A 12,877-nucleotide genomic window follows, 5' to 3' on the forward strand; every position below is an offset into this window, starting at 1 on the left:
CTATTATGATACAGCGTCTAAGATTTTCCGCGTTATTAATAGGTACTAATTGTTTTGAATGAGTTTCTAAACCGTGATCCATCACTGTATGTGGGTCCTGACGCACTCGAGCCACCATCCCCGCCCCCATTCTGATATTAGCCGGGCCAGGATGGTTCTTCTGAGCACGTTCGAAAAAATGTGTTCTTCCACGCATAGTGCGGATTTATTAAAGAAATTTGGCTAGAGTGGACGTCACATCAGTACTGTGTAACCAATCTTGAACGAGTGGCATCATCATCCTGTAGGTTGTGCGTTTACTGTAGGCGATGGTGTCCCATCTTCTTCCTGTGTGTCATGTAATATAACACCTTTCCCAGCGCATGTCCACCACATCGCTACCGTCCTTTTCCACACACGTCATTTCTTCTTTCCGGTAGGAAAATACTCGGATTCCAGTCAAACCCCTTTTGTGGGGGGTTCCTCTTCTATATATTCTTGCACAATCCAATGCAAGAGCTCGATCACGTATGTATCCCTATGTAATAATCCTCACACTTGCAGTTTGTAGTGGTGGTCAGCACTAGTGGATTGCACGTCTGCTTCACAGTTCTTACAGTTCATGGTTCAAATCTGGGCTCTGGCCTTTCAACGTTGACTTTCTCCCCATGTTTGTATGAGTTTTTCCCATTACAAAAACATAGATTTTTTATTCATTGAAGACACTAAATGGATGTGTTTTTTTTTTTTTGTGCTATGCCGTGTTGTCTTTTCCTTTCTGTATCATAAGGTAGTTTATTAACAAATTACAGTGTAACCAGTAAAACTGAAATGTGATTCTTACCCATACAGTCTCCTGAAAGCAATGTCCGCCATACTGGTACACGAAGGTGTAACTTTCCATTTCGAATAATTGTCATCAAAACTTAAGTAGCCAAAGCATCCCTCCAGTGTACACTGTTATACAGTATTGATAACATGACTAAGCAATTTGACTGTCGTTTCTGTTCACAATGACAGAAAGACGTGTCGTTCTGATGGCACTGACATGTTCAATGGCACAGATATTGTATTTACTTTTGAGAGATGTATTATCCATTTTGAGAAAGAAAATGTTTTTTGCAGGGGTACCCTGATGTTTTGCTATTTGCATTATTTTTAATTTTATTTTTTGAAATTCACTTACTGATTTCAAATCTGATCTGATCTGAGAAATAAATGGACCAAAATTACCGAGAAGAAGAAAAATGTATATATTTAATGCTCAATGTATGAGTAAATGACCTAGTCTTCAATAACAAATGTTTTGAACTATGAAGAAATAACCACACAGATTTATTAATTTTTTTCCCCAGTGTGCTAAAATTACCGTTGAAGGACTGTGCAATACAAACCAAATATTAAGTGCAAGAACTAATTTTGCGCATTTTTCCCCCATAAAAATCAACTCACTTAAAATTAGAGCTGACAAACAATTTTTTAATCAGATTAATCACGTCTAAAAAATTTGATTAATCATGATTAATCAATTAAAAAGGCTTTTTATCAAGATTTTTCGCCCGCCAAATTTGAATAGCACCTATTATTACGACATTTAATGTTATGAGAACGTCTTCAACATTTTTGATCCACTGCACACTCGTATTATCCTCTTTTTTTAAACAGTTAATTACTTACATAATTTAAAAAGAAAAAAAATACCCCAATAGTTTGACATGAACAAATATTCTGAATGTCATCATATACATTTATCAAATGCTTTACTTTAATGCATGTAGTTATGTTTTTTGGTCAAACACAACCTGTGCTACCTTTAGCGTAACTATCCGCTGTCAAGATCAAGGGTCATCTGCGGTCAAAATTAATAGTGTGATTAATCTGTGTTAATACATGATTTATACAATATTTTTTGGGGATTAATCAGTGAGTTAACGCTTTAACTTTGACAGCACTACATAAAATGTTAATATTTTTCCAGTACTATGTTTGTCCTGCATGTCATTCCAAATCCGCAAAAATAATTAGCATGACATGTAGTATAGGTCAGAGTAAGTCTGCCATCTAGTGGTGAATGGTGATATTACAGTGGACCTATGCTATTTGCTGGGATTGGGGATTGAATAGTGAAAATCTCCGTGCAATTGCCCCCCATTGAAATGCGTTTTTTTTTTTGTAAACCCCAAAACATTTTTAAAACATGCTCTTTTTTGTGGGTAAACCCCCAAAATTTATTAAAACGTGCTGATAAACCTACAATATATATTTTCCTTGAGAAATGGAAGTTGGCTCCCTCAACACCGTAAATAAATATATTGTAAAAAAATCAAAAAAATCTGCGAAAGGTGAATCGGAGAGCATACAGGGGTCCACTTTAGTGGAAGAAGCATGCTATAGATTTTATAGTGCCTCTGATTAAACCCTCAAAAGGTTCAGATGTTCTACTAGGCTTGCCCTGACTTTTTTGGAGTCACATCACATCTTACATCACAAGCACAGCATCAGAGGGATTTCATTGTTCAAAGGTATCATTAACTGGACGTCGCTACAAAATTGAAGGGAAGAAACTGGCCACGAATACTGCCAGAGGCTCATTACCCAAAGAACACTCTATCTACAATGAAACATTTTGGTGGCAGGCTGCAGCATCATTCTTTGGTGCTGTTTTTCTTAAAATGGAATTGTCAAGGTGGAGAGTATTATGAACAATTCCAAATACCAGTCAGTGTTAGCTTAAAACATTCCGGTTTCTGCTGGAAAGCAAACAGTTGTCAGGACTACTACAATATCTGAACTTTATTTGGGGATAAATAGACACATTTAAATGGTGTCAAATGTGCGCTGATTCCCATTTAAGCATGAGGTTGAATGTGATTGGTTAATTCCGCATTTGTTATCTTATTATGAGCTGTATAGGTCACATTATTAGGGGTCGGTTGGGGGGGGGGGGGGGGGAGCAAGAGACAGAGAGACAGACTCTGTTTCAGAGAGAGAGAGAGAGAGACATTCGTTCACTTAACATTATTTCCTATACTAGCAACACTTGTTTTGAAATAGAATGACTTGCAAGTCAACCAGAGTCACAGAACAGATTGTGCTCTACTCTGGAGGGTCCACTCATTGTTCTGTCTCTGTTATCACATTTTACTTAGCAGTGTGAAGTCTGCGTCCAGTGCAAATACTGTAGCTTTGCTTTTTGCAGTACCATGACATTATTTACTGACGCAAACCGGGGATGACTTGGCACACAAGTTGAGTTTTCTTATTAAACTGCATCTTCTGTGAAAAAAACCCGTCTGGCTTTAGCAGAGTGGGCACCTTTTTGTTTGTTTGCCCAGCTCAACTTATTCAAGGCATAATGCTGGTTCTTTAAAAGCAAATTGGAATGCCTCTGAGTGTTGAGTGACCCACGGAGGTCAAAGGTGTCTGCTATATTTACCAGCTCTGTAACTTGATCTGTGGCATTCTGAATGGCTGTGCTCATTCTATCCTCTCACACTCTGGGGCCACAGCCTCCCAAGCAGCAGACGTGTACTATCTGTCCATTGGTCGGACCGTTCGGAACAACAAGGGTGAGGACCAAATAAGCAACTCAACTACTCTCTCATTTCAAACTTATTGTTTTAGGTGCCCATTTTGCCCAGCTGCTGGCTACATCTTCCTAACGGAAGTACAATAATGATAGATGATGAGGGATTATCTTCGAAAAGTTCCCTTATTTTTCTAGCCTGACAAGAGACAGCTAACTAGGGGGGTAGCTCATGCCCTGAATAGTGAAAGTAAATGATTTGTTTGTTATGGTAGCGGAATGAGAGCCTTGAAATTATTTTTTGCAATATAATGACGCTTTCCCAGATAGTCAACCAATCAGAGTTATCTCTACCTGAGCTCTATAATTGGACTTTTTCATGATTTGTTGATTCAAGCTTGGCGTAAGTAAATTGTCTGTCATCAACCTTAAATAGACGCTCATTGGAGTTAATGTGAGATTATTGTGAGAAACATGAAGATAAATACAGTGGCTTTTTACGGATGTCTAAATGATGGTTTCTCAAATTTAGGGCCAGGAGCCAAAATGATGGGTCAATTTTGATTGTTAAGCTATGATGGTTTCTCAAATTTAGGGCCAGGAGCCAAAATGATGGGTCAATTTTGATTGTTAAGCTATGATGGTTTCTCAAATTTAGGGCCAGGAGCCAAAATGATGGGTCAATTTTGATTGTTAAGCTATATTATTCACCACCAAAGTAGCACACAATTGCTTGGGTTTTTGATACATTTAGGCTGTAATAAATGTCGCTCTATGTTCTGTATCATTTCCTTATCTATGACTTCCTTTGAGTGCCACATACAGAAAAATTGAAAGATGCAAGGGCCGCCTTGACATTTTCCAACTTTATTAAACACACTAAAACCAGTAAGTCGAGAAATAATGTTAATTTGTTTTTAGTGATTTTGGTTGTTAAAAGTGATGTATTTTGAGATTTTTCATAATTTGGGGGTGGTCCACAGCCCTGTATTCCACTACAATAGATCTGCCCGTACCCTGAGCAGATCCCCTTATTCAGAATCAAAGCAAGAGTAATTGGCAGTAAGATGATCATTTTCAAAGCAGTGTTTACTTGAGGATATTAATTAATCATTAATGTGATATGTTCACAAATCAGACCTTGACACGAACATCAGAAAGTGGATAAAATCTTTTTTGCTTCTAAAACTACAATATCTTAAATCATTATAAGAAATATTATTGCAATTTTAGTTGTTAATAGTTTCTTTGCACATCTAGCTCTGATGCTAGCTCTGATGCTAGCTCTTACGCTAGCTCTAAAAATCTCTGTAAATCGAATTTATTTTGTAGTTGTCAGGTGTCAACACTAGCATCCAACAGGGTTGTCAAAAGGTTTTTGTTTTGTTTTTTTACATATGCTGAGGGCCGCTAGAAAATGAACAGTGGGCCACAAATGGCTCCCGGGCCATAGTTTGGACACCTCTAATCTATTCTTAATTATATGTTATGACACTATGTGCTGAATTTTCGTGGATTTTTCTCACCGGGAGGAAATAATCCCGGTCTAAACTTTGAATTGTTGCCTTGTTGAGTTTTGTGGTACAACATCCAATGTGTCCTTATTCCTCAGGTGGAATCAGTGTCACAAAGCCTGTGAGTGTGTGGACACTGTGGGTCAGTAAAACCAGGGCAAGTACCTTCGCAGTCTATGGGAACTGCTCCGGCAGGTAACTGTGCCACGCATATGACTTTAAACATTAACACGCGCTGTCAGAATTCACTGGCATAGGATGTATGGATACATGTACTAGTAATGTACTGTACTGTCATGCAATATGTCTTTATACACTAAAGAAAATCAAATGACTACATTAACGCCATTGAAATGCATTTCAACTTAATCTTAACATGACCACTTGGGTTAGCACACAGACTATTTGATTGGAAACCAAAGTCCTCTGGCACTTACACACTTTCATTGATTCTTAACTTGATGCGACACCAACATAAAGAAGTCAGATTTATATACTGTATGTGGATGGAAGAACAAATGTTTAGTGCCTGTCAAATGTTTAAATATAACTGAATTTGTGACCAAACCATGACGTATTTAACATAAAAATGCATTTTTCGATTCATGTTTAAATTGAAAGAGACTAAAAATAATACGGATACCGCAGGTAAACATCTACAACAATGCTTCTCGTTACCCTAATTTAAGTTTCACTTCAAAGATCAAATGTGTCTGTTTAACCAAACATTATTTAGTCATGTAAGGATGTCCATAAACCAGGAATTAGATGTGATCAAGCCATCATAATCTATATAGTTTACTCTCATTATACCAGTCTTTATTTTTGATTATCATCCAATTGTAGCAAGAATTTACAGTAGTAATAAAAGTGAGCAATTATTGTGACTGTGAAAGAATGAACTTGCCTGTGCACCAACTGACTTACACACATTTTGGACTCAACCAATGCAGCAAATTATCCCTATTGTACATTAAGCTGCTCTTGAGACCTCTCTATTGATTCTCATTCACTACCATTGACGGCTATAAACGTAAAAAATTCATTTGAACTATTTCTATTAGTTTAAAAAAAAATTCTCCCACTTTTGTTAACAAGAGTATGAAAACCTATATATATTTTTTATTGAACATTTAGAAATCACATTAGTGGAGGTAAACATTGTTTGGACAAAAATCAGATTGCATCCAGTGCATATAAACTTGGACTTCAGATAGATGTGTGAAAATCTGGAGAGAAACAACTGTCTTCATTTGCACTTCTTTGTATACTCCTAAAATGCTAAATGATTTTAAGCCACTAGTCATCAGATATGAACATGTAGATGACACAGAAAATAGAATGAGATGTATTAGGGGAGCTGTAAAGATGATGTACAGTTCCGATGTATTCTATTATTAAACATAAAATTGTGTCTAAGCACAGTTAACCAACCATGCTACAAGTCAGCTGCCAAGGCGACAACACCAATCACAGTAGCCGGCAGCTTCAATTCTCCAAGTGAGAATTGCTGTGTAGTTTTAATTACCCCCAGATGATAATAATGGAATAATAATTAGTACAAGTGTTTCCCTTTTTATGGTGCTTTTACACTAGCATCCGCTGTCTTAGCAGAACACCAGTTTATTTTCTCCCTTTGTTTGGCCAGGTGGGAACGTAACTTGTAACATAATTAGGGTGCAAACTACATCAACCAGTCCAACAATAATATTGTGGCTTGTAAAGATGCTGAGTGGCTAATGACTAATGACTGATTTAGCTACAATGGTTGATGAGCAAAAAAAAGTTAATGTCAAGCCCTGGAGACTAATTAAGCAAAGGTATCAGTTTTCACTATCCAGTTTTCTTTTAGCAGAAAACATGGAACATACAATTTGTGTGCAGTCTAAGCTGCTACAGCTGGCAAAGTGTCAACAATATGCCAACTGTTCAAAAAGTGAAAGTAAAAGTTAAAAATTGCACTCACATCACTGAACGGTGAATGACACAGTCGGTGTTATCGTTGGCATGGAGACAAGTCTTGGCATACACGTTCCGATCCAAGCAAAACACTAGTGACTGCACTGTGCCAAGTGCAGTGTGAAAAATGTCTTAACAGTTTGCAGATCAGGAATTGGCAGTGGGCGGGCTGAATGCAGCCAAGGGGACACCTATTGAGGGCACATTATAGAATTCAGAATACAGTGGTACCTTGGAGTTTGAACATAATTAGTTCCTGTGAAGTGTTCAAAGTCCGAATTGTTCAACCTCCGAAACATTTTTTTCCATAGGAAATAATGTGAATGCAATTAATCCGTTCCCAAGCTCCAAAAACAGAAAATTCATATTTAAATTTATATTTGTTTGTTTTTTTACATTTACAGTACAGTATTTAAACAAAAATACATTACCTTACCTGTTATGATGTGATGGCATCAGTGGATGAAAAATGCTTTGTTAATACTAGTTGTAGTTCAGTGCTGAGTTTGTGTATTTTACATTGGATATATTGTTAGACGCAGTCCTTGGTTGAAGTCCGATTTGTACGAGTTCCGAGACGTTCAAACTCCGAGGTTCCACTGTACTGATGCTGATTTTAAATGGACATCATAGCAAATCTCTTTATGTGTGGCGTACGACATACTAGAAAGTATGCCTGGCTGGTTATATAGAAGAATAAAGGCTATATTTTTGTAATTATTAACTTTCTCAAACATTTGACACAGCTAACTCTTCTCTAACATATAGAACAGAAGCTGAGGAGGACAATTCTTGCCATAGGAAAGAATGGAACTAGAATTGGTTACACAACTGAGTTATCTGAATCATTAAAGAAAGCAGTTTTCGAAGAAACATTATAACATTTTTAACTGCCAGTCAAGTATAAAAAAAAAAGTTAGCCTACTATTAGCAAAACATACTGGCACAAGTGATTGGGGGGGAAGGGGGTCTCCAAGTGCCCATTAGATCAACTGATCACCCTGTCCAACTTTACATTATCCTCCCGTAGAGGTCTGGTTGCAGTTTCTTATGAACTTTCTTTGCACGCTTCAAACTCCTGCATGGACTCCAGCAAAATCAGTCTGCTTCCACCATGTCAAGGACTGTGCCTCTCACACACAAATTTGAAAGTGTGTGAGAGAAGCCCCTTCAATTGGTGATGAATTAAGTCGACTGTGTCCACACCCACAACGGCACAAAATGCATGTTTTAACTGCACCAAGCTGTTTGCGTCTGCAAAAATACCAGAACTTGACTAGCCCGTTTCCAATTAAGAGTTTGACAGCTTGCTACGCGAGTGGGCTTAAAAACAGAGGCAAGAGTTTACATATTTGTGGATCGAAATACCCATTTGTAAATAGTTTTGCTACAATAATGGCCCCATACAAGAGAGGGAAGTCAGATTAAAGGTGGGGGAGTTTTGTCCGTTTGTGTTTGTTTGTAAACAACCAATTCAAAACTGATTCTTCCCATGGCTCAACTTCAATCTACTCGTCAACATTGCGCCTGCCTTCGGCGACTCGCCCCCCGCTCTGTGATTGGCTGGAGGGGTAACCACAAACGTCCCTCTCATGGAAAAAATACAGGCTGGGGTGGTGGTGGTGGATGATGACAAAATCACCACCACACATTAACAGAAGCCCAGAGGTGTTGATTGAGAAGGATTACATGTGTATACATCCAGTATTTAAGAAGTGTTTATTTCTGAGTGAAAACTAAAGACCTCACTTTTAAACAGAGTAGTGCAACTATGCCAATTTGGTCATTTATGTGGTCGTGTCGTGATGGATGGAAGGATGGCAATACTTGTTATACAGTAGGCTAATGTGTTTGATCAAAGTGCATGTCAGATCAAAGGTTTGTCTTTTTCCAAGCTCTTTGCATTGGCACTTAAGTTTGCATTCCGTTTGATTTACTTGAATTCATAACCAGCACATCCTATGCTTGAGTAGGGCTAAAAACATACGCTGCACTGTGTTGAAACTGTTGCAGGGTACAGCTGGATCAGGTCCACCTGTGGCTCTTGAGATCAAGTTGTCAAGTAGCAAAGCCAAGATTAATGTGAAGCTGTTTGCAGCTGATGACTGAAAGCAAGCAAAGAGAGGCGTCTGTGTGGCCTCAGCAATGTCCTATCTGCTCATATTTCAGAGTATATATAGATGCTTGTCAAATCCCAAACAGCTCAGAGACTATTTTCGCAATTCCATGTGTTTTTTTCATCACTATTATTATAGAATGTTGGTCAGTATCTGCGTAACTACGTTGGAAAAAGAACATGATGTGTTTTGTGATGTCTGTTCTTTTTTGTAATTTTAAAACAATTCCCATTGTAAAAATATTTTGAGTAACATGTTAACTTTCTTAAGTAGAACAGGGTCATAAAAAGTCTTCAAAAAAGTCTTAAATCCAACAATTTGAATTTAAGGCCTTAAAATGCCTAAAACTGTTTTAAAATCTCATATTACGTCTTAAATACGATTTTGAAATGTCTTAAAAATCTGTCCATGTTACGGGACAGCATGTAGGAACTTTGTGCATGTAGTTAATTTGTGGTAGGCTTGCAAAGTGTGGACTCTCTGAAGCACTGTAATATGCGTGCTTCAAAATGCATGCGATTCAAACTTAGGTTGTTGCACTCTAATTAGTTCACCACTAAATGGCACTAAATTTTACACAATATTCATTTAAAACATGCATAAACTTCAATCTCGCTATAAAATTTTTAGATTTTTCTTTTGCAGTATTGATGTGAAATGAGCCTTAAATTGCATTTATTATCGTCTTTAAACTCAAAGCCCAAAACGGGTCACAATACCACGTTTTGGGCTTTTTGATGGTTCTGACCAGGCTATTTCAAAATAAAATACCACAGTCTTAAATGTGGCTTGCAGAGACCATGTAGAAAAAGAAGATAATCATTGAATAACCGAAAAAAAAATCAACATGGAAGATGAAATCTGATTGGACAAAAAAAAAAAAGATAACCCACAAACGACTGCAAGACACACAGCCAAGGGACACACTGTGAAATAAAGACAAAACAAGTCTGTTGGAAATACATTTCTACAATACTTCACACATGTATACAAAGTTTTTAATTCAATTTAGTTCAGTTAGTTCAAATTCAGTTTAGGCCTTCAGAGAAGGTCTTGAAAGCCCTGACGGCACATCACTGAGTATTAATATTGCAGGAATGAAAAAAGTCTTGTGATTTCAGTGATTATATTGCTCTTATTGTACTGAACAGTCAGCAACTTTCCTATGCTGCAATAAGTTACTTAATAAATATCTTGAAACCTACAGACAATTATATTAGTCCCCAACTAGCCTAACATCACTGTTGGGTAGTGCTGGAGTGGGACTCATTTTCAGCCCTGGAGTTTAAGTGCTCAGACTTGAATTCACGTTTTGATGAAGATACTCTTTTACCATTATTAGTGTATCAATCGAAAATAGCTGATCATTTCCTCCAATGATATTCATATTCGTATTTGATGTATATGAAAAGTACAATTAAATGCACTTACAATATCACGATCAGTGTTTATTTGAATAAGTATGAGAACTAAATGGTCAAAAAGACAAAAAGGAACCATTAGGCAAGTGTGCATAACACGCGGTAAGACAATTTACACTTAACAAGATGGTTTTATTTCGTCCCTCACCAACAGCACGGGCGATTTTATCAAACGCTTTTAAGCTTTTAAGACAGACGTTAAAAAGCCGCTAACAATGCACTTCCTTTTAATGCTCTTATTTTGAAACATATTCACACTACTTCCTGTGCACTACTTAACAGACTAACGCTAACTTTATGATCACCCCACATCAATAATAATAAGTTGACTTTCCCCATCATGCGTTGTTGCCATTACAAGTAACACTTGTGATTGTTATACTAATGTATTATTTTGTACAAACAGGTTGTAATATAGTTAGTGTTGTTGTTTCTAGTCGTGTATTAAATTATTGCTACTTTTGGTACTAAATTATTGCGACTTGGTCACACCCGTGGTAACAAAGTAGTGCAGTCAGTGCTATACATGATATCATGGCCAGCCAGAGTTTGTTATTAGCACATTTGTTTGACAAGGAGCTATAGTTGGATTCATGTGTAATAGATTAATGATATTTGCTGATTTCAAAACTAATCCATTGGCTAGAGGAAATGTATGTGCGGGCTGGAGTAGCGGCCTAAACACTTTATACAGCACTACTGCCCAGTGGGAATTTGCCAGAATACCCACATTATTCACTCCGGACATGCTGTTGGGGGAAGCCAAAGAGAAGCATAAACATGCTATACCACAGAAAAGTCTCATGCCAAGACTGGCGCTAACCATCTCAACTCTTAAGCTGTTAAGTATGCGGTGGTGAAAATAATGCTTCTAGTTTAGAGAGACTCACTCACTCAGTGAAACCTCATCTAATTTGTTCTTTGCCAAGGAATCAGCAGTCTTCTGCTCAAAACAACTTTCTCCCATGCTGTCAATCAGATGACAGCTTTCATACAATGGATTTAGTCGTTTTTACTCACATTTTAAACTAATTGTTACCTGAATATAGTAGTGATTAAAAGCAAGAGACTAAAAATGAAGGAAAAAACATAACATATCAGGCAGCCATCTGGCCATAGCTTCAGTAGTATCAGGGTTAATGTAAATTAGCAATGTAAGATTCCCTGACACTGCTTTAAGTCCTTAATGCGTCAACATAAACGCAAATACTGTACGGTGGTAGTCATGGAAACTACCAAGTAGCACAACGTCAGGGTGGGAATGAGAATTCAAAAGTATCCAAAGAGTGTGTCTGTGTGTTGTCGTTTCCTTGGCTACTCTCCTCTCGAGTGAAATCCATAGTGTTCTCTGACTTTTCCTGATGTCCACACTCTTAGCAATCCCCCCCACCTCACCTCCATTTTTGCTTGAACTTTTTGTATTGTTTTAATGTCTTTGTTTTGCTATGTCTGACTTTTACTTCAATGTAGCATTTTGTATGCAGTTATATTTGTTTTTAAAGTGCTCTCTAAATGTGTTGAAATTGAGTTGATTCAAGGAATGGCCCACATCTGTGCATTCTTACCGTTGAAATGTGCATATAGAGCTTTTGCCAGTCTTATTGGTGGCATTTCTGCTGTAGAGACAGAAAAGGATGTGAAAAATCCTTGGAGAAATCAATGTGTTCAAGTTAGGCGGGTTTCACAAGTGGCAGCGTTAAAGGCTTCACTTCTCCAGACGGCGAGTAAGCAGTATTTTTAGTCCATACATATACTGTATTTGGATCATGTCAAGACAATAATTAGCTTTTATGATTTTGCCTTCATACACCATCACAATAGATTTGACGAAACAGCCGACATGTGACCAAAAATGTAGGATTTACCATTTACTAATTGCAACAATATGCTATACTTTAATTTTAGGGGGAAATATTTGGACATTTTGACACAATAAACCAACATAACAAACTTTTTTTCAATCAATGCTTCAACACTGGAGTCTATGGACATCACCACATTTTGAGTTTCTTCCCTTGGAGACGCTTTTACCAGATCCTCACAACTTAAGTGGTCTCTTGCTGGTGTGTCCTTTTTCTATCATCACTTTTGTCTTCATTAACCAAAAGACCTATATTGGGCCGAGATCTTGGCCACTGAAGATTAATATTAAATTTTGTTGGTTTCAAAAATCTAGACAGAAAACTGGGTCGGGGCACTAATGCAATGCAAGCTGTTTAACTGTTGCCAAGTTCTTGTTGTTATTAACCTGTCAAGCAGTACTCAACACAATGGCCGGTGCAGCCAGGGCTGCATGTGGGCTTTTTGGCCAGCAGTAAATGTTGGCGTATCCCCAGAATGCCGCCTGCCTGCCTACTCCAT

General features: G+C 37.6%; 1 protein-coding gene across 5 annotated transcripts in view; it reads left to right on the forward strand.

Annotated features, from left to right (window-relative positions):
* usp2a (ubiquitin specific peptidase 2a) overlaps window positions 1–12,877 on the forward strand; it is a 43,728-nt gene that overhangs the window by 612 nt on the left and 30,239 nt on the right. Inside the window, exons 1-2 of one of the 5 annotated variants that reach the window (XM_086081096.1) lie at window positions 3,479–3,548; window positions 5,118–5,214. The exons of 3 other annotated variants lie outside the window; for them this stretch is intronic. The gene's annotated coding sequence lies outside the window, so the exon portion shown is untranslated. Of the gene's footprint in view, window positions 1–3,478; window positions 3,549–5,117; window positions 5,215–12,877 lie in introns of those variants that run through there. One more of the 5 variants, XM_086081097.1, reaches the window with a different exon arrangement.

The sequence above is a fragment of the Leptonotus elevatus genome, chromosome 7, assembly GCF_054856555.1.
Source record: "Leptonotus elevatus isolate MCC_2025b chromosome 7, RoL_Lele_1.0, whole genome shotgun sequence".
In the NCBI taxonomy this organism is placed as follows: Eukaryota; Metazoa; Chordata; class Actinopteri; order Syngnathiformes; family Syngnathidae; genus Leptonotus; species Leptonotus elevatus.